We start from the raw sequence: 22165 nt of genomic DNA, 5'->3' as shown, positions 1-22165 counted from the left end.
TTTTGGACATCAGTGACCCAGATGGGTTTTTCCTGATAATCAACAATGGATTCATGATCATCATTTGACTCTTCTTCCAGATTTTTGTTGAGTTCAAATTCCACCATCTGCCATGGGGGGATGTGAACCCAGGTCCCCAGAACATTACTTGGGTCTCTGGATTAACAGTCCACTAGGCCACTGCCATCAAAAGAAAATGCTGTTTCTCATCTCACATTTGCTACATTGCAAATCAATTTAAATCTATACTCTTTCTTTCTTGGTCATTTTACGAGCAGTTTCTCCATACCTGTTCTGTCCAGCCCTTCGCGATTTTGACACCTTCCACTAGTCTTCTCTCCAAGGAGAACAATCCTAACTTCTCTGATCCAACCTCATCCCCGGAACCTTCTCGTAAATCTCTTCTGCACCCTCTCCAATACATTGGCATCTTTCTGATAATGTGGTGCCTAAAGGCTCTACACAATCCTCAGGCTGAGGCCTAACAAGTGCCTGTATAAGTTCAGCACCACCTCCTTGCTCTTGTACTCTGTGCCCTTATTAGTAAAGGTGACACCTAATGGTTTATTAACTACTCTCCCCCTATCCTGCCACTTTCAATAATCTGTCCACAAAAACACCCCGCTCCCTCTGCTCCTGCACCCTCTTTACAATCGTACGCCTTATGTCATATTGTTTGTCCATGTTCTTACAACCATAGTGCAACACCTCGCTTCTCTACGTTCAATCTCATCTGTCACATATTCACCTGTTCCACCAACTTGTCAGTGTCCTTTTGGAGTTCCACACTGTCCATCTTCCACAGTTCATAATTCTTCCAAATTTCATGTCACGGACAAATTTTTAAACTGTCTCCCGCATAAAAAAAACCCCAATCATTAATACATTCCCATGATTGAGGAGAAGCTGGCAGGCCAGGGATCAGTCAGTGATCTCCCTCTCTTACTTCTGCAATAATGGAGTGAGATTTGTGATTTTGGAATGTAAGGGCACGATTCCTGTGCTCAGGGAGTTTTGGAGATGGATGACTGACATACCTGCAACCTCCTCATCTCATTTCTTTCCTGTTCCTGGTCATTTATTCATCTTAAGTTCTGCTTTACCCACTACTTTCTTTTACTCATTGTGTGGTGTGGTGTGATTGCTCTCCTTAACAATGTTCTAGCTTTCCTATCGTGCTGGTATTTTGACCTTTCCTTCCATAGTGAAAGCAATTTTCTTTAACAAATTGCTACTGGTTTATTTCCCAATCGAGTTTGTCTTTACCTCAAACGCCCAGATTTATCCTCCCACTCCCTTAACTTTCAAAGATTGAGAAAGACCTTTGGTATTTGTTTTGTTGACACTTGTAGATTTCCTCCAGATTCTTTTCACTTTCCCTGCATTTCTCTGTTACTTTTTATAACTCTCCCAATCCACTGGGATCTCAACTTTTCCTCAAGTTTGTCCAAACATTTTCTTTCAGCCTATTGCCTTATCGTTGAGTGAGGTTGCTTAACAACACAGATGGGGCTTTTGCCTTTTAGGGGCATTTACCATTTGTTTTGTTCTGTACCAGATAATGCTCCGAATACTTCCCACTGTGTGTCTTGGAATACACTCTTTAACACATCAGCTCAATTAACTGCGATCAGCTTCTCTCTCAGCTCCTGTTTGCCTCCCTTTAATTTAAAAGATTCTAACATCAATATTTATTGCATAATCATGGTGGCTCAGTGGTTAGCACTGCTGCCTCACAGCACCAGGGTCCCGGGTTCAATTCCAGCCTTGGGTGACTGTCTGTGTGGAGTTTGCACATTCTCCCCGTGTCTGTGTGGGTTTCCTCCCACAACCCAAGGATGTGCAGGTCAGGTGAATTGACCATGCTAAATTGCCCAAACGGTTAGGTGCATTAGTCAGAGGGGAAGTGGGTCTGGGTGTTTACTCTTCGGAGAGTCGGTGTGGACTTGTTGGGCCGAAGGGCCTGTTTCCACAGTGTAAGTAATCTAATCTAATAATGTGCAAGCTGCTTCATATTGTTAACTAACTCAGGCCTGTTACCTTTACAGTTTTAAAATATTGTTCTAGAAAATTGTCCCAGAACACTATGTTGTCTTGACAATCAAAATGATTTAGCTTCTCCCGGTGCATGTGAGAATTCAAATCTCTCCAACTTTACAGATTTCCCCCCAGTGCACCATCGCGATCAAGTGTTTCCCCACAATTTTTCATCCTTAGTGCTGTTTTTATTTTTCTTTTGTGGGTATCACTGGGCAAGACCAACTTTTGTTGCCCTTCCCTAATTGTCCTTGAGCTGAGCCTGCAGTCACGTATAGGGCAGACCAGATTTCCTTCCCTCACCTTCTCATGGTTGCCATTACTAAGGCTAGCTTTATAATTCCAGATTTTAATAACTGAGTGTAAATCCACCATTTATTTGATTACTTACAGTGTGGAAACAGTCCCTTTGGCCCAACAAGTCCACACCGACCCGCCGAAGCACACCCACCCAGACCCATTCCCCTACATTTACCCCTTCACCTAACACTACAGGCAATTTAACACGGCCAATTCACCTAATCTGCACATTTTTGGACTATGGGAGGAAACCGGAGCACCTGGAAGAAACCCACGCAGACACGGAGAGAATCTTCAAACTCCACACAGTCAGTCGCCTGAGGCGGGAATTGAACCCGGGTCTCTGGCGCTCTGAGGCAGCAGTGCTAACCACTGTGCCACCGTGCTGCCCACTAGTAAGATTGCAGTACTAATATTTGAGCCCAGTGCACAGTATCATACTGGCCCTCTAGATTACAGTCCAGTAACAATACTGCTACACCACCATCTCTCCCTCGCTCTATTGGATTGGAAAGCAGGGATTTCTGCCCAACTTGCTCAGCTCAATCTTGTGGGCTGTGCACTGGATGAACGGTTCTGGGTGCTGTGCCTCAGGAAGAAGTCAGAACGTCTGTACACATGGATCATGGACTTCCCACTTGCAGGTGGGTGGGGTGGGAAGGTGGGGGCAGGGAGGGGTGAGAGGGTTGGGGGAGGGTAGGGGCAGGTTGGGGTGAGAAGGTTGGGGCAGGGTGGGGTGAGAGGGTTGGGGGAGGGTGGGGTCAGAGGGTTAGGGGCAGGGTGGGGTGAGAGGGTTGGGGGAGGGTGGGGTGAGGGAGTTGGGGGAGGATGGGGTGAGAGGGATGGGGACAGGGTGGTGTGAGAGGGTTGGGGAGGTGGGGGCAGGGTGGGTTGGGGGAGGGTGGGGTGAGAGGATTGGGAAAGGTGGGGGCAGAGTGGGGTGAGAGGGTTGGGGGCAGGGTGGAGTGAGAGGGTTAGGGGAGGGTTGGGGGCAGGGTGGGGTGAGAGGGTTGGGGGAGGATGGGGGCAGGGTGGTGTGAGAAGGTTGGGGAGACAGGGTGGAGTGAGAGAATTGAGGGCATGGTGGGGTGAGAGGGTTGGGGGCAGGGTGGGGTGAGAGGGTTGGGGGCAGGGTGGGGTGAGAGGGTTGGAGGATGGGTGGGGTGAGGGGGTTGGGGAGGGTGGGGTGAGGGGGTTGGGGGCAGAGTGGGGTGAGGGGGTTGGGGGCAGGGTGGGGTGAAGGGGTTGGGAGCGGGTGGGGCAGGGTGGGATGAGAGGGTTGGGGGCAGGGTGGGGTGAGCGGGTTGGGGTAGGGTGGGGGCAGGATGGGTTGAGAGGGTTGGGGAGGTGGGGTGAGAGGTTTGGGACAGGGTGAGGGCTGAGTGGGATGAAAGGGTTGGGGCAGGGTGGGGGGAGGGTGTGAGCAGGGTGGGGTGACAGGGTTGGGGCGGGATGGGAGGAGGTGCACCGTGGGAAACTACAAGCTGGAGCTTCCAGGAGTGAAATCGGGAGGATGTCTCATGGAGGACAGTGGACAATGGGAACTCTGTTTGTAACTGGATAAACTGGTCAGATATTGGGTGGATTGTTCATTTGAAATTGCAGTTTGATTATTTGGTTTGTTAACTAAAGAATATCAGAGGATGATGAAGTGAAAGTAGAGTGGGGTTGCACATTCGTAATGAATGACCTCCTCTGCCCTCAATGCCCCTGACTTTGGGGGTTTGGACTGTTTTTTTAATGTTTTCTGGAATCCTGTTTGCAATGTTCTGTCAGAACGGAGGGCTGAGTCAGTCACTTATCACAAAGTATCCTGTCATCAGCCCTCCATTAACAAGCTTCTCCTTACCCTATCCTTGACATTTAAAGGAAATTATAGTCAGGTCTCCTCCCACTTTCATTCCCAGGCATTGTCTTTTCATCTTGAAGGTCACGTTTCCATCACCTCCTTTAGCCGCCGTCTCTCTCTCTCTCTCTCTCCCACATTCATTTGTATCTTAGACTTCTCTCAGTTCCCAAGATTCACATGACAAGGACTGAATTATATTGGTCCTGGGTCAGACTGGAGGGCTCAACAGTTTGATCACATGACTGTAGGAAACACTGATAGTACTAAAATCCAAATCCATGCTGTTGGCTTTCAACCATCCAGATCGTCCTACAGTTACCATGAAGGACCCCCTAATCCAACTTCACCTGACCATCTGGTTCACCTCACCCCCAGTAGCCTGTCTGAATGGAGAGAGCAACCTACAGTCTGCTGGGACTATGGTGCAGTCGTGGAGTTGGTCATCAATCACAATGATCAGTCTCTGCCAATTAATGAGTCCTCACCAAAGTGAGGGAAAAAAACCTCAAGGTGGAGAAATTCTCCAAATTCACACCAAGGCCTGGTCACTCCTCAGCTCATTTTTCTCAAAAAAGGAGTTAGATACAGCTCATGAAGTTAAAGGGATCAAAGGGCATGAAGAGAAAGTGGGAACCAGTTACTGAGTTGGATGAACAGCCATGGTCCGATTGAATGGCAGAGCAGACTCGAAGGGCCGAACGGCCTACTCCTGCTCGCTGTTTGATGTCTCCAAGAGTTGCACTGGTTGTGGCAATGCCTTGATTTTAAAATCCTTGTGATTAGATCTCTCCAAAGTTTCACCCTTCCCTATCTCAGTAATCTCCTCTTATCCTCCTCCAAGCTTGCTGTTTCCCCAACTCTGACCCGCTGTGAATCCCCACCTCAGTTCAGTCCAACCAAAGGCACTCATGTCACCAACTGGATCAGCTCCAAATGCTGGAGACTTCCCTCTCCAGCAGGCAAACTGGTTCTTCAAGAGCACATGAATTATTTAAAGATTTTACTGTCAAATACTTGACAGCACAGGTGTGCCTGCAAATTACACCGACTCTGGACAGAGTTCCAAATGTATCACTTCAAATGTTGACATTAAACAAATGCCAGCAACGACAGGAATTTCTGAGTCAGAGTCATTGCGTCCCTCCAATACCTCTCCAAGTTCAAACTACTCTCTTTAATATACAATGTGTTCAATGTTGTTAAAAATGCATTGTTGGAATGTGAGCATTACTGAGAGCATTGGTGGCTAATTCCCTTAGCAAGTCACAATGAGATACAGCTTTATGGAGGGTTAATACTGAATACAGCCATTAAGGAATGAGAGCATAAGGAATAGGAGAAGGAGGCCGTTCAGCCCATTGAACCTGCTCTGTGAGGTGAAAGTGGCTATATGAGGTTGAGTTGCAGGTCAGCCATGGTTAGCAGAACAGACTCATCAGGCTGATTGACAAATCAGTGCAGAGGATAGTGAGGAATCAACAGCATTACTATGGGGTAGGAGTCATATCTAGGGCCACATTGAGTAACAATGCTTCGGTCAATTGCCTATAGTGTCCAGGGATGTGCAGGATAGCTGGATGAGCCATGAGGAATGCAGGAACAGGGTGAAAGTCGAGTCTGGGTGCGATGCTCTTTGGAAGATTAGTGAGGACTCAATGGGCCGAATGGCCTGCACCCACCGTGTAGGAATTCTACTCCAAAAGGCCAGATGTGAAACACCAATCCAGCAGCCTCACTGGCATCAACTTTCAGAGAACACAGAACAGTACAGCACAGTACAGGCCCTTCGGCCCTCAATGTTGTGCCGACCTTTTATCCTAATTTAAAATCAAACTAACCTACATACCCTTCATTTTACTATCATCCATGTGCCTATCCAAGAGTCACTTAAATGACCCAAATGTATCTGACTCTACTCCCATGCTGGCAGTGCATTCCATGAACCCCCCACTCTCTGTATAAATAACCTATCTCTAACATCTCCCCTAAACCTTCCACCAATCACCTTAAAATGATGCCCCCTCGTGATAGCCATTTCTGCCCTGGGAAAAAGTCTCTGGTTATCCATCCTATCTATGCCTCTCATTACCTTGTACACCTCTATCAAGTCACCTCTCATCCTTCTTTACTCCAATGAGAAAAGCCCTAGCTCCCTCAACCTTTCTTCATAGGGCAAGCCCTCCAATCCAGACAGCATCCTGGTAAATCTCCTCTGTATCCTCTCTAAAGCACCCACATCCTTCCTATAATGAGGCAACCAGAACTGAACACAATATTCCAAGTGTGGTCTAACCAGGGCTCTGCAGAGCTGCAGGGAGAAAGTGAGCACAGCAGACGCTGGACATCACAGTCGAAAAAACTGATGAAGAGCTTATGCTCGAAACGTCGATTCTCCTGCTCCTCGGATGCTGCCTAACTGGCTGTGCTTTTCCAGCCCCACACTCTTCGACTCTGTACAGCTGCAGCATAATCTCATGGTTCTTAAACTCAATCCCCCTGCTAGTGAAAGCCAACACACCATATGCCTTCTTAACAACCCTATCAACTTTAACGGATCTAGGGACATAGACCCCAAAATCCCTCTGTTCCTCCATACTGCACAGAATCCTCCCTTTAATCCTGTAATCTGCATTCAAATTCGACATTCCAAAATAAAACACTTCACACTTTTCCAGGTTGAACTCCACCTGCTACTTCTCAGCCCAGTTCTGCATCCTATCAGTGACCCATTGCAACCTACAACAGCCCTACACATTATCCATAACTCCACTAACCTTCATGTCATTGACAAACTTACTAACCTATCCTTCCACTTCCTCATCCAAGTTATTTATAAAAATCACAAAGAGCAGAAGTCCCAGAACAGATCCCTGTGGAACAGTTCTGATCCAGGGATTCACCGAGCTCCAGGCTGAATACTTTCCATCTACTACCACCCTCTGTCTTCTATGGGCCAGCTAATTCTGTATCCAGACAGATAGGTTTCCCTGTATCCCATGACCCCTAACTTTCTGAATGAGTTGACCATGGGGAGCTTTATCGAATGCCTTGCTAAAATCCATATACGCCACATCCACTGCTCTACCTTCAATGCGTTTTGTCACAAAGAATTCAATAAGGCTTGTGAGTGTGACCTGCCCCTCACAAAGCCATGCTGACTATCTCTAATCAAACTATGGTTTTCCAAGTAATCATAAATCCTATGTCTCAGAATCCTCTCCGATAATTTGCCCATTATAAACGTAACACTAACTGGTCTGTAATTCCCAGGATTATCCCTATTGCCTTTCTTGAATGAGGGAATCATCTGGTACTACTCCAGTGGACAGTGAGGACACAAGGATCATTGCCAAAGGGGCATCTATCTCTTCCCTCACATCCTGTCCTAACCTTAGGTACATCCCATCTGGCACAGGGGACTTATCGATCCTCAAGTTATTTTCTAAATTTTAGCACATCCTCCTCCTTAACATCAACCTGTTCAAGCATAGGTGCATTAGTCAGGGATAAAGGTGGTGTAATAGGGTAGGGGAATGGGACTGGGTGGGTTACTCTTCGGAGGGTCGGTGTGAATGGCCTGTTTCCACACTGTAGGGATTCTATGATTGTAAATCAGCCTGTTTCACGCTGTCCTCACGAACTACAAGGTCCCTCTCACTCATGAATACTGAAGCAAAATATTCATTAAGGACCTCCTCTACCTCCGGGCACAATTTCCCTCCACTATCCCTGATTAGCCCTACCCTTATTCTGGCCATTCTATTGTTCCTCCCATATGTGTACAATGTCTTAGGGTTTTCCTTAATCCTACCCTCTAAAGTTTTTTCATGCCCGTTCGAGCTCTCTTAAGTCAATTCTTCAGTTCCCTCCTGGCTACCTTGTAACCTTCTCAGGCTCTGTCTGATCCTTGTCTCCTCAATCTTCTCTTGACTAGATGTCACCAAAGGTTCCTTCACCCTACAATCCATTCTTTGTCTCAGTGGGTGTTGGGTCGTTGAAATAATGTTCTGATCCAACTTCATTTGTGGGTGTTGGGATGATTGCTCCTGTAGTTCAATATTTGGTCTGTATGTGGTGTTTTCCTGTAGACACTGGTTTGAAGTTCCCCATTGGCTGTTCACTCTACTGTGACATCTAGGTATGGCATTTTGTGGCCTCAGTGGGACAAACCTGTCCAGAACATCAGGAAGTGCTTCCTAAACAACCTCCACAACCTGTCATGCATTTCCCTGAGAAAATCTCTTCCCAATCTAGGCGCCCCAGTTCCTGCCTAACAGTATTGTAATTCCCCCTCCCCCAATTAAATACTTGCCCATACCATCTGCTCCTATCCCTCTCCATGAGTATAGCAATGATCATGGAGTTGTGATCACTATCACCGAACTGCTCTCCCACCGAGAGATCTGACACCTGACCTGGGTTCATTGCTAAGCACCAAATTCAATATGGCCTACCCTCTAGTCGGTCTATGTACATAATGAGTCAAGAATGCTTCCTGGACACACCTGACAAAAACTGCTCCATCCAAACTATTTGAACTATGTAGGTTCTAATCAATATTAGGGAAGTTGAAGTCATCCATGACAACAACCCTGTTACTTCTGCACCTTTCCAAAATCCACCCCCCAATCTGCTCTGCTGTGTCTCTGTTGCTATTGGGGGGCCTGTAGAAAACTCCCTATAAAGTGATTACTCCTTTCTGATTTCTGCCCATACTGAGTCTGTAAACAAACCCTCTTCGACACCCTCCCTTCCTGCAGCTGTGACACTATCCCTGATTAGCAAAGCCACTCCCCCACCTTTTACCTCCCTTCCTTTTTTTGAAACATCTAAAACTTGGAACATCTAACAACCATTCCTGCCCTCTGATATCCAAGTCTTCGTAATGGCTAAAACATCTCAGTTCTAAGGACTGATCCATGTTCCAAGTTCATCACCCTTATTCTCATTGTATTATCACCCTTATATTTCTCATTGGTTTTCACTCAGAAAAAGGAGAATTTTGTAGAGGAGAAGACTGAGACACAGGCTATTAGACTTGAAAGGATTGAGGTTAGCAAGGAGGAGATGTTATCAATTCTAGAATGTGTGAAAGTAGACAAGTCCCCTGGGCTGGATGGGATTTTTCCGAGGATTCTCTGGGAAGCTGGAACGAGATGGCCGAGGCTTTGGCCTTGATCTTTGAGTCGTCATTGTCTACAGGTTTAGTACTAAAGGATGAGAGGAATGCAAATGTGCCCTTGTTCAAGAAGGGCAGCAGAGATTACCCAGGTAATTATAGACCAGTGAGCCTTACGTCAGCTGTAGGAAAAGTTGTGTAAAGGATTCTTAAGAGATAGGATTTATAATCATTTAGCAAGCAATAATTTGATTGCAGATAGTCAACATGGATTCATCAAGGACAGGTCGTGTCTCACAAACCTCATTGAGGTTTTTGAGAAGGTGACCAAGCAGGTAGATGAGGGTAGGGCAGTTGACGTGGTGTACATGGACTTCAGTAAAGCCTTTGATAAGGTTCCACATGGTAGGCTTTTGGAGAAAATGCAGACGCATGGGATTGAGGGTGATTTAGCAGTTTGGATTAGAAACTGGCTTTCTGAAAGAAGGCAGCGAGTGGTAGTTGATGGAAAATATTCAGCCTGGAGTCCGGTTACTATTGGTGTGCCACAAGGATCTGTTTTAGGACCACTGCTGTTTGTCATTTTTATAAATGCCTTTGATGCAGGCATTGGTGGATGGATTAGTAAGTTTCAGCTGAAACTAAAGTCGGTGGAGTTGTGGACAGTGTGGAAGAATGTTGCAGGTTGCAGGGAGACTTGGATCAACTGCAGAGTGGAGAAAAACAACAACAAACTGCCATACCTAGATGTCACAGTAGAGCGAACAGTCAATGGGGAACTTCAAACCAGCGTCTACAGGAAAATAACACATACGGACCAAATACTGAACTACAGAAGCAATCATCGCAACACTCACAAACGAAGCTGCATCAGAACATTATTTCAACGAGCCAGCAGCACAGGAACTACGCAGAGCAGAGGAAAATCACCTATACTGTGTATTCACAAAGAATGGGTACACAATGAACACACAGTCTGCCAATTTCTCAGCAACAAACCCAAACAAGCAGATGAAACACGTCCAGAAACCCTAGTCACTCTCCCTTACATCAATGACATCACGGAAATGACTGCCAGACTACTCAGACCCCTTGGCATCATGGTAGCCCACAAACCCACCAACACACTAAAACAGCAGCTAATGAACATGAAAGACCCTATACAGACAACAAGCAAAACTAATGTCATTTACAAAATACTGTGCAAGGACTGTAACAAACACTACATTGGACAAACAGGCAGAAAACTAACCATCAGAATACATGAACATTAACTAGCCACAAAACGACATGACCCTCTCTCACTAGTATCCTTACATACAGATAAGGAAGGACACCACTTCGACTGGGACAACATATCCATCTTAGGAAAAGCCAAACAGAGACACACACGAGAATTCCTAGAAGCATGGCATTCTAACTGGAACTCTATCAATAAACACATCGAGTTAGACTCCATCTACCAACCCCGAGAAAAAAAACAGGAAATGACATCACCACAGGAAATGACATCACCAACTCAAAGAAACCCAAACATATCAATAGAAAGAAGGAATCATCAGCAGTGCTTGCCCAGAGGCCCACTGAAGATGTTACCTAGTAGGGTGACAAAATGTCTGGAAATGAACCTTCCAGCTCAGCGAGCAAACCTACATCCAGAGTTATGGCAGAGACTTGGCTCCAAAAGGGCAGGACTTGGAAACCGTCTTTCTAGGACAGAAGAGAAAGGAAGGAGAAGGGATAGCAGTGTTAAGAAAGAACACTATGATGCTGCAGAGACAGGGGGGGTCCGAGAGGGGTCAGGAACAGCATCTATCTGATTAAAGCTGAAACAGCAGAGGTTCTGTGACATTGCTGGGTTCTTTCCTACAGACCCTCAATGGCAACAATCTAGAAAGATTAATTAGCAAGGAAATTACAGGGAGCACTCAGAATTAGAGAGCAGTTATAACAGGGCATATTCATTATACAAATATAGACAGTTCAAAGACAATCTCAAAATGTCTATAGACGTCCATTCTGTTAACATTAACATATGAGAAACAGTTGCACAGTAAAGACCAACGTAATGATTCATCCAGCCCAGGGTCAAAATCGTCCAAGAGGAGCCACTTCGAGGGGAGACTGAGAAAGATGGAAAAAAGGGGGCAATTCACTGCCCATCCCCCACAAAGACTGACAGCTTATTCTGTCGCTGAGGGAGGCTGTAAGGTGAAGACTGAGCTCACAAGACACCTGTGACTCCAAACCAGCTCTGATGCATTGTTTGTAGTCAGTCCCCCACAAGGAAGCGCCATGCTTAACATGAGGGCTGACCAAGAACTAGAGAGACAGGCATGGTCATGGTGTAATGGGGACAGAGAGGAGCAACTTCCAACAACACCACATCTCCAGTCCAATGAGGGAGCAGTCATTGCTGGATCAGGCTCTAGAGAATCCAGTGGATCAAACAGGGTAACACTGGAGGTTCAGTCTCCTGTTGTGAAGTGGATATGTGTCAGTCTCTCACAATGTTAAGCACCATTTGCAACTCCTCAGAGACTGAAGCAGTCCATGTCCAAACGTAACAAGATTTGAACAATATCCAGGCTGGAGCTGACAAGTGAAAAGTTACATTCATGCCATACTAATGCCAGGCAATGACCACCTTCAACAAGAGACTATCTAACCTCACTCATGCCTCAAAATTCAATGGCATCACCATCATTGAATCCCCTGACATTTTTCACGGGGTGTAAGTGTCAATTGCTAGGGCGACACACAGGTTTAAGGTAAAACAGGTTAAGTTTAAAGGTGATGTGAGACGCAGAGGATGGTAAGTGCCAGAGATGGTGGTGGAGGTAGATAAACAGCAACATAGAAGAGGCATCTTGAAAGATTCAAGAATAGAAAGCAAATGGGGGGATATGGACTGCGTAGAGGGAAAGGAATTTTCATTTCAATAAAATATCATGGCTTGGTGGGCCGAAGGGCCTGTTCCTGTGCTGTACTGCATTCATTGTTTAGTTCCGAGAGCATTCAGAATGGAGTTAATCCGCGTTCTCACACTCTCTCACCCCTGTGCAGGATTGGAATACAGCAACATCAAACACAGGAGCAGGAGTAAGCCATTCAGCCCTTCGAGCCTGTTCTAGCATTCACTTCACACAGAGGGTGGTGCATGAATAGAATGAGCTGCCTGAGGAAGTGGTGGAAGCTGGTACAATTACAACATTATAAAAGGCATCTGGAGGGGTATATGAATAAGAAAGGCTTAGAGGGATATGGGCCAAGTGCTGGCAAATGGGACTAGATTAGGTCAGGATATCTGGTCGGCATGGATGAGTTGGACTGAAGGGTCTGTTTCTGTGCTGTACATTGCCATGACTCCATGATCATGGCTGAAACATAGTATGTCAACACTACTCCAATAGAGAAGATGGAAAGTTTACGTTCTTCCTTGTTTTAAGGGAAATGGAGTTTGGGAATGGCAATGGCATCTCAGAATTCTCTGACACTGTGGAAACTGGGCTGGATGGACTGCCATGGGAGAGACACCTTGCTACCTGTGGGTAGGAGAAAGTGAGAACTGCAGATTCTGGAGACCAGAATCGAAAAGTGTGGTGCTGTAAAAGCACAGCAGGTTAGGCAGCATCCAAGCAGCAGGACAGTCGATATTTCAGGCATAAGCCCTTAGTCACAAAGTTGAGAGATTCAAGGCTGTAGGAGTGATCTGGTAAATGCTGCCTCAACAGGCAGCTGGAGCAGATTCAACACAGAAATCAAATAAATACTTGGGACCAAAAAAATCTCTCAGGGTTGTTGGCAAAGTGTGAGGGAGTGGGACTAACTGGCTGGATCGTTCAAAAAGCTGACAGAGGAGGATGGGCGCAATGGCTCCTGATGATGTCCTGTTGACAATGTGCAGAGTGCTGGGAATCAGAGAAGGCATGGAGTTTGTTTACAGTTCCATCATCTGACTGACCACTTTCAGAAATTCCTAACCCTGTGCACACATGACAAATATTGCGTGTTACGCAACTTCCAAAAAAAATGCTCAACACATATTTCTTATTCACCCATGGGATGTGGGTGTGTTCACTGGGAAGGCCTACATTTGTTGCCTGCCCAGGACTCCTTGAATTGAGAGGTTTGCTTGGCCAGACGCAGTTAAGAATGAACCACAAAGCTGAGAACTTATAAACCAGACACCATAAAGACTAGGCTTTTCACGGCAACTGATGCCAGTTTCATTCTTACTGTTATCCAAAGCAGTTCCTCATTTTATGAATTGAGTTTAAATCTCACCAGCTGCTTGGGTGGGATTTGTACCTTCTCCCCAGAACATTCACAGCATCCTCCAACACAGAAACTAAAATGGTTTTCCTTCAGTTGGTTTTTAGCACCAGATTCTGCGACAGTGTCATTGTGAAAGTTCATTCCCCAACTATAGGGATATATATGCTGGAGCTGCAGTTAACGCCCAGTGAAAACCTGAGTCACAATGAGTCATCAACTTTGGCTCTGTTTGAGTGGATGGAGCAGCAAAGATAAAAGTCCTAAAACAAAGGCCTGATACAGAGATTTGAGAACATAATCTCAGCTACAAGTGTTAGTGCTGACCGAGTGCCGCACTGTCAGAGGGTCAGCGCTGACCGAGTGCCGCACAGTCGGACGGTCAGTGATGAGGGAGTGCCGCACAGTCGGAGGGTCAGTGATGAGGGAGTGCCGCACAGTCGGAGGGTCAGTGATGAGAGAGTGCTGCACTGTTGAAGGGTTAGTACTGACGGTGGAGTGCCGAACTGTCGGAGGGCCAGTAATGAGGGCGTGCTGCACTGTCAAGAGGGTCAATCCTGAGGGAGTGTCGCACTGTCGGAGGGTCAGTACTGAGGGAGTGTTGCAATGTTGGAGGGTCAGTCCTGAGGGAGTGCTGCAATGTCGGAGGGTCAGTGTTGAGGGAATGCCGCACTGTTGGAGGGTCAGTGTTGAGGGAATGCCGCACTGTCGGAGGGTCAGTGCTGACGGAGTGCCACACTGTCAGAGAGTCAGTGTTGAGGGAGTGCCGCACTATTGGAGGGTCAGTGCTAAGGGTGCACCACGCTGTCAGAGGGTCAGTATTGAGGGAGTGCCACACTGTCGGAGGGCCAGTAGAGAGGGCGTGCCGCACTGTCAGAGTTTGTGAACTGCTCGGGGCCATCCCAAGGTTGGCACTACACCACGTTAATTTGGAAATTGTCTTGGAGGTAATTGGTGTTGTAGTCAAGTGGGTGTTGGGTGGAACAGAGAAACTATCAATTAAACAGGCCCCAAGAGTGTTAATCTGTACAAATTTTACAACACTCCACTCACACCCTCAACTCCTCACTTTGTGACATCCCTATCCTCCACTGTTAGCGCACACACCTCCCTCGGAACAGGACCTGCACATGTCAGCATTAAACAGGTTCCATAATTGTCACCTCTTTGGGACCAGGAACTGGAGGGATGCCATTCAGTCACTTGAGCCTGTCCTGCTATTAAGATCATGGTTTGTCTGTATGTTAACCCCCAACGACCCAGTCTGGTTGGGGAACCAAGCATTCTCACCTCCTTGCCTAACAAAGGGGTAGCACGGTGGCTCAGTGGTTAGCACTGTTGCCTCATAGCATCAGGGACCAGAGTTCGACTCCAACCTCAGGTGACTGTCTGTGTGGAGTTTGTACATTCTCCCCGTGTCTGCATGGGCTTCCTCCGAGTGCTCCAGTTTCCTCCCACAGTCCAAAGGTCAGGTGAATTGGCCATGCTAAATTGCCCCATAGTGTTCAGGGATGTATGGGTTAGGTGCATGAGTCAGGGGTAAAAGTAGAGTAGCAGGGAATGGGTCTGGGTGCATTCCTCTTCAGAAGGTCAGTGTGGACCTGTTGGGCCAAATGGCCAGTTTCCCCACTTTAGGGAGTCTACAAATGAACAGAAATATGGATTTGCTCTGGACAAAGACACTTCCCAATATCCCATCCAATAGATGCTGCCAGGTTTGCTGAGTTTTTTCCAGCAATTTCTGATTTTGTTTCTGATTTCCAGCATCTGCAGTTCTTTCATTTTTTTAAATTCAATCAAAGCTGATTGTAGGATCTTGCTCTACACAAATTGGCATCTGCATTTCCTAAGTTACAGCTGGAACTATCCATCAAAAGTATTTAATTAACTGTAAGGAATATTTTGATATCAGCAGGTAATGAAAGGGGCTGTAAGAAGTCAGGCTGATAAGTCACTTTCAGGGTTAACGATGAGCTCACATCCACAGTCAAGCAGAATCTTTCAGACAGTTAGTTTGACGTCTGTCATGGGAAAGGAATAAGAAGCAATCATAATGGAAGTTACGCCTGAGAACTTAGAACACATATTCTATATGTGGAACACTCCATCTTCCGCAGCTACACTGGCACCACCCCCCACCTTTTCCTCCGCTACATCGATGACTGTATCGGCGCTGCCTCGTGCTCCCACGAGGAGGTTGAACAGTTCATCCACTTTACTAACACCTTCCACCCCGACCTCAAATTTACCTGGACCATCTCAGACTCCTCCCACCCCTTCCTAGACCTCTCCATTTCTATCTTGGGCGAACGAACCAACACGGACATTTACTATAAACCGCCCAACTCCCACAGCTACCTGGACTACACCTCTTCCCACCTTGCCCCCCATAAAAACGCCATCCCAAATTTCCCAATTACTTCGTCTCCGCCGCATCAGCTCCCAGGAGGACCAGTTCCAATACCGTACAACCCAGATGGCCTCCTTCTTCAAAGACCGCAATTTCCCCCCAGACATGATCGACGATGCTCTCCACCGCATCTCCTCCACTTCCCGCTCCTCCGCCCTTGAGCCCCACCCCTCTAATCGCAACCAGGACAGAACCCCACTGGTCCTCACCTACCATTCCACCAACCTCCATATACATCGTATCATCCGCCGTCATTTCCGCCACCTCCAAACGGACCTCACCACCAGGGATATATTTCCCTCCCCTCCCCTATTAGTGTTCCAAAAAGACCACTCCCTCTGTGACTCCCTCGTCAGGTCCACACCCCTCACCAACCCAACCTCCACTCCCGGCACCTTCCCCTGCAACCGCAAGAAATGCAAAACTTGCGCCCACACCTCCCCCCTTACTTCCCTCCAAGGCCCCAAAGGATCCTTCCATATCCACCACAAATTCACCTGCACCTCCACACACATCTTCTATTGCATCCGCTGCACCCGATGTGGCCTCCTCTATATTGGGGAGACAGGCCGCCTACTTGTTTCAGAGAATACCTCTGAGACAGCTGGACCAACCAACCCAACCACCCCGTGGCTCAACACTTTAACTCCCTCTCCCACTCCACCAAGGACATGCAGGTCCTTGGACTCCTCCATCGCCAGACCATAGCAACACGACGGTTGGAGGAAGTGCAACTCATCTTCCGCCTAGGAACCCTCCAACCACAAGGGATGAACTCAGATTTCTCCAGTTTCCTCATTTCCCTTCCCCCCACCTTGTCTCAGTCCCAACCCTCGAACTCAGCACCACCTTCCTAACCTGCAATCTTCTTCCTGACCTCTCCACCCCCACCCCCACTCCGGCCTATCACCCTCACCTTATCACCCTCGCCTTAACCTCCTTCCACCTATCACATTTCCAACGCCCCTCCCCCAAGTCCCTCCTCCCCACCTTTTATCTTAACCTGCTTGGCACACTTTCCTCATTCCTGAAGAAGGGCTCATGCCCGAAACGTCGATTCTCCTGCTCCTTGGATGCTGCCTGACCTGCTGCGCTTTTCCAGCAACACATTTTCAGCTCTATATCCTGTACAGTGTCCAGCATCTGCAGTAATTTGCTCCTACATTGTGAATACTGTGTACAGTTTGGTTACCTTACTTATTAAAGAATGTGAAAATATTAGAGGTAGTTCAGAGGAGGTTGACTGATTGAGGGAGTGCTGCACTGTCAGAGGGACTGGCATTCAAATGAGAGAGTAAAGCAAGACTCTATCTGCCCTCTCTGGAGGATAGAGGAGATCCCAAGCCCATTATTTTGAAGAGGAGCAGGGGAGTGGTTACTGTTCTAACCAATGATTGCCCTTCATTCAACATCACAAACAGAAATCGCACCGCAGGGAGTGGAGTGCATTATTTCCCCCTCCAACTCTATTTTGATTTAATCCCTGCCCTCCCCTTCACTGTTTGATCACACAGCATTGCCCTTTGATATGAAGGGCAGTGCTTGTCACTGGCCACTCGCGTGTTTTCCTTTCTTCCTGGTGGTGGAAATTGAATAAAGATTCGTACACCTTGTGTCTTTCACTATGTCTCACACCTGCACACACACACACACAACATGGGTGCTGGGGAAAAAATAAGCAAAAAAAAAGAAAAAAAAACAAACAGAAATCATAGAATCCCTACAGTGTGGAAGCGGGCCATTTGGCCCTTCCAATCCTTTGGACAGCATCCCGTCCCCCGTTCTATCCTTAACCTCATATTTTCCAGAGCTAATCCATTTAACCTGCACATCATGTGGACTGCAGGAGGAAACTGGAGTACCAAGAGGAAAGCCATACAGACACGGGGAGAATGTGCAAACTCCACTCAGACAGTCACCTGAGGGTGGAATCAAACCATCTCCCCGTCACCCTGCATTTCCCAGGGCTAACCCACTAGCCTGCATACTCCAGACAATTTCCCACGGCCAATCCACCCTAACCTGCACATCCCCAAACACACAGTTAAAAATCACACAACACCAGGTTACAGTCCAACAGGTTTAATTGGAAACACATTAGCTTCCGGAGCGATGTTCCTTCATTCACCTGATGAAGGAGCATCGCTCCAAAAGCTAGTGTGTTTCCAATTAAACCTGTTGGACTATAACCTGGTGTTGTGTGATTTTTAACTTTGTATACTCCAGTCCAATACCAGCATCTCCAAATCATCCCTAAATACAACATTCTAGATTAGAGTGGTGCTGGAAAAGCACAGCAGTTCAGGCAGCATCCGAAGAGTAGGAAAATCGATTTCGGGCAAAAGCCCTTCATCAGGAATACTTCATCACCCTTCATCCCTAAATACTACAGACAATTTCCCATGGCCAATCCACCCTAACCTACACATAGAGTCATAGAGATGTACAGCATGAAAACAGACCTTTCGGTCCAACCAGTCCATGCCGACCAGATATCCCAACCCAATCTAGTCCCACCTGCCAGCACCCGGCCCATATCCCTCCAAACCCTTCCTATTCATATACCCATCCAAATGCCTCTTAAATGTTGCAATTGTACCAGCCTCCACCACTTCCTCTGGCAGCTCATTCCATACATGTACCACCCTGTGTGTGAAAAAGTTGCACCTTAGGTCTCTTTTATATCTTTCCCCTCTCACCCTAAACCTATGCCCTCTAGTTCTGGACTCCCCAACCCCAGGGAAAAGACTTTGCCTATTTACCCTATCCATGCCCCTTATAATTTTGTAAACCTCTATAAGGTCACCCTCAGCCTCTGATACTCCAGGGAAAACAGCCCCAGCCTATTCAACCTCTCCCTATAGCTCAAATCCTCCAACCTTGGCAACATCCTTGTAAATCTTTTCTGAACCCTTTCAAGTTTCACATCTTTCCGATAGGAAGGAGACCAGAATTGCACGCAATATTCCAACAGTGGCCTAACCAATGTCCTGTACAGCCACAACATGACCTCCCAATCCCTGTACTCAATACTCTGACCAATAGAGGAAAGCATATCAAATGCCTTCTTCACTATCCTATCTACCTGCGACTACACTTTCAAGGAGCTATGAACCTGCACTCCAAGGTCTCTTTGTTCTGCTAAGGTCCTGCTAAGATTTGCTTTCCCAAAATGCAGCACCTCGCATTTATCTGAATTAAACTCCGTCTGACATCTTTGGACTGTGGGAAGAAATCCATGCAGACACGGGGAGAATGTGCAAACTCCAGACAGTCACCTGAGGCTGGAATCAAACCTGGGTCCCTGGCGCTGTGAAGCAGCAGTGCTAATCACAGAGCCACTGTGACACCCAATCACCAGACAGAAAAGATTACTGCCTGGCCTGCTGTGCTTCCCCAGTAATTTCTGCTGTTGTTTGATTCAGAAATCTCGCACTCACAGATCAGTTTTATTTTACGTTTGCAAACTTGGTCATGTCCGAACGAGCTGCCATATTTTCCAATTCACAGCACTTAAAAAAAGTACTTTGTTTTGTTTGTTGTAAAGTACTTCAAAGTTTCCTGTGGCTGTGAAAAAGAAGACACCGGAGAAATGCAACTCTCTTTAAAGTTCGGGAGGTTCAAACTGAAACATTGCACAAGACTGACTAGCAAGAATCACAGAGTCGATCTCAATAGCAGACAAGGCCACCCCAAGCTGCTCAGGCAATGGACTGGCTAAAGGCAATCATGGTTAAGTTGGACACATATTCACCATTACATTGAAAGAGTGACCGAAGACAGTGCAGGGGGAGGATTGGAAAGACAAGGGGAAATGGAAGAGGAGGGAGGGTAGAGAGGGTGGAAAAGGGGGAAGGCAAGGGATAGAGAGAGGGAAGGAGAGGAGTGGGGGGTCGGAGTAGGAGAGGGAAGGTGAGGGGTAGACAGGGTAGGTGATGAATGAGGTAGTGTGGAATTTGGGGGGGGTGAAGAGTAGTGAGAGGGTGAGGTTTAGTGGTGAGGGTGGAATGGAGGGTGAGGAATGGGGGAGGTGGGGACCTGGAGATCGAAGGAAGGATGGGGAGGGTGTGGGAAGGACGGGGATCAGTGGGGAGGGAGGATGGGGATCAGTGGGGAGGGAGGGAGGGTGGGGATCGGGGGGTAGGGCAGTAGGGAGTGTGGGAGGTCAGGGTCTGGGGAAAGGTGGGGGAGCGGGCTGGCCAGGATGAGAAACCCCGAGAGGCCGACAGCAGCCGCGGGTTGGCCTGGGGACGATGGGGAGCTGCTCCTCCCCACAAGCTGTCCTGCTGGGGAATCGAAAAATGTCAGGGGGATGGTTCAATTCCTTTTCTCTGGAACCTTTCAGTTGGGAATCGTGGCTCTCTTTTCGATTGCCAACTGTTCCTTCCTCTTTTAATAAATCTCCCGAGGATCTGGTCGGGTTTGAGGGGTGCTCCCCTCCCCTCCCCTCCCATCCCCACCCACTCCCCAAACAGCGAAACAGAACTTGCCTGAAAGTTGAGCAGGAGTTTGGAGGAAAGTTTGAAACTCACCGGGATCGCTGCTGTGTTCTCCGGGCTGGAGGCTGTCAGTCGCCCTGCCCCGATCAGGCTGGGTCCCTCCCTGGGTCTCTCCCTCTCTCTCTCTCCCTGTCTGTCTGCCTGTCTGTCTGTCTGGGTGGGTGGGGAGAGCGGCCGGCGGGCCCCCTCTGCCGGAGACACGGCGCTCGAACCAAGCAACAGCTCAAGACGGGACATTCGGCCCGCACAGCCTGTACTAGCCTCTGTGGGTACGGCAGTCGGACTCCTGATTCCAACCCCTCTGCTCTTTGACATTGCAAATGGAGATCATTCGGCCCATCGTGTCTGTACCGGCTCCTGAAAGAGATACCCAGCCAGCCCCACTCTCCAGCCCCCACTAAACCTCGTCACTTTCAAATATATCTCCAGCTCTCTTTGGAAGCCTCCTGTGGAATCAGTCTCCCAGGCAGCGCATTCTAAATCCACTCTGAGTAAAGGAGTTTCTCTCCATCTCACTCCCAATTTTCTTATAGAGCACTGAAACAGACCCTTCAGTTCAACCAGTCCCTGCAGAACATAATTCCAAACTAAACTAGTCCCACCTGCCTGCTTCTGGCCCATACCCATCCTATTCATGAATTTAACAAAGTGTATTCACCACTTCCTCAGCAAGTTAATTCCACACCCAAATCATCCTCTGTGTAAAAAAAGTACCTCATGCTTTTTAAAATCTCTCTCCTCTCACCTTGAAAATACTCCCCCTAGTCTTGAAATCCCCTTTCTCAGGGAAAAGGCACCTACCATTAATCCTATCCATACTCCTCATAATTTTATATTCTTCTATAAGGTCACCTCTCAACCTTCTACACTCCAGTGAAAAAGGTCCCAGCCAATTCCACCATTCTTTATAACTCAAACCTTCCAAACCCGGCAACATCCTCGTGAATCTCTTCTGAAACCTCTCCAGCTTGATAATATCCTTCCTATAACTGGCTGATCGGAACTGGACACAGTATTCCAGAAGAGTGGCACAGTTAGCAGCACCAGGGACCAGGGTTCGATTCCTGCCTCGGGTGACTCTCTGTGTGGAGTTTGCACATTCACCCTGTGTCTGTGTGGGTTTCCTCCGGTTGCACCGGTTTCCTCCCACAATCCAAAGATGTGCAGGTTAGGGTGAAGTGGCCATGCTAAATTGCCCATAGTGTTCAGGGATGTATAAGTTAGTGCATTAGTCAGAGGTAAATATAGGGTAGGGGAATGGGTCTGGGTGGGTTACTCCTCGGAAGGTTGGTGTGGACTTGTTGGGTTGAATGGCCTATTTCCACACTGTCGGGGCTCTAATTCTAAAGAGGTCTCATCAATATCCTGTACAACCTTGACATGACTACCCAACTCGTATACCACTCCTGATGAAAGGCTTTTGCCTGAAATGTCAATTTTCCTGCTCCTCAGATACTGCCTGACCGGCTGTGCTTTTCCAGCACCACTCTACTCTTGACTCTGATCTCCAGCATCTGCAGTCCTCCTTTCGCCTACCCAACTCCTATACAGAGTCAAAACGTGTCACGCTGGAAAAGCACAGCCAGTCAGTCAGCATCTGAGGAGCAGGAGAGTCGATGTTTCGAACATAAGCTTTTCTCCTCCCCACCTCCGATACGCAAACGTCTGAGCAGTGA

At 47.5% G+C, this 22165-nt stretch overlaps 1 protein-coding gene across 3 annotated transcripts in view; it reads right to left on the bottom strand.

Moving 5' to 3' along the window:
• Nucleotides 1–20665, bottom strand: part of tmbim1a (transmembrane BAX inhibitor motif containing 1a) — a 74187-nt gene extending 53522 nt beyond the window's left edge. The window contains exon 1 of one of the 3 annotated variants that reach the window (XM_043694369.2): nt 20523–20665. The gene's annotated coding sequence lies outside the window, so the exon portion shown is untranslated. Of the gene's footprint in view, nt 1–13592; nt 13711–20480 lie in introns of those variants that run through there. The other 2 variants (XM_043694368.2, XM_043694371.2) reach the window with 2 other exon arrangements.
• Between the last annotated feature and the right edge of the window lie 1500 nt (nt 20666–22165).

This window comes from Chiloscyllium plagiosum, unplaced genomic scaffold (genome assembly GCF_037043375.1).
Source record: "Chiloscyllium plagiosum isolate Xiang-an unplaced genomic scaffold, Cpla_swu_hap1 HiC_scaffold_7, whole genome shotgun sequence".
NCBI classification, from domain to species: domain Eukaryota; kingdom Metazoa; phylum Chordata; class Chondrichthyes; order Orectolobiformes; family Hemiscylliidae; genus Chiloscyllium; species Chiloscyllium plagiosum.
The sequence above is the reverse complement of the archived record's forward strand: the minus strand, read 5'-3'. Positions and strand labels throughout refer to the sequence as shown.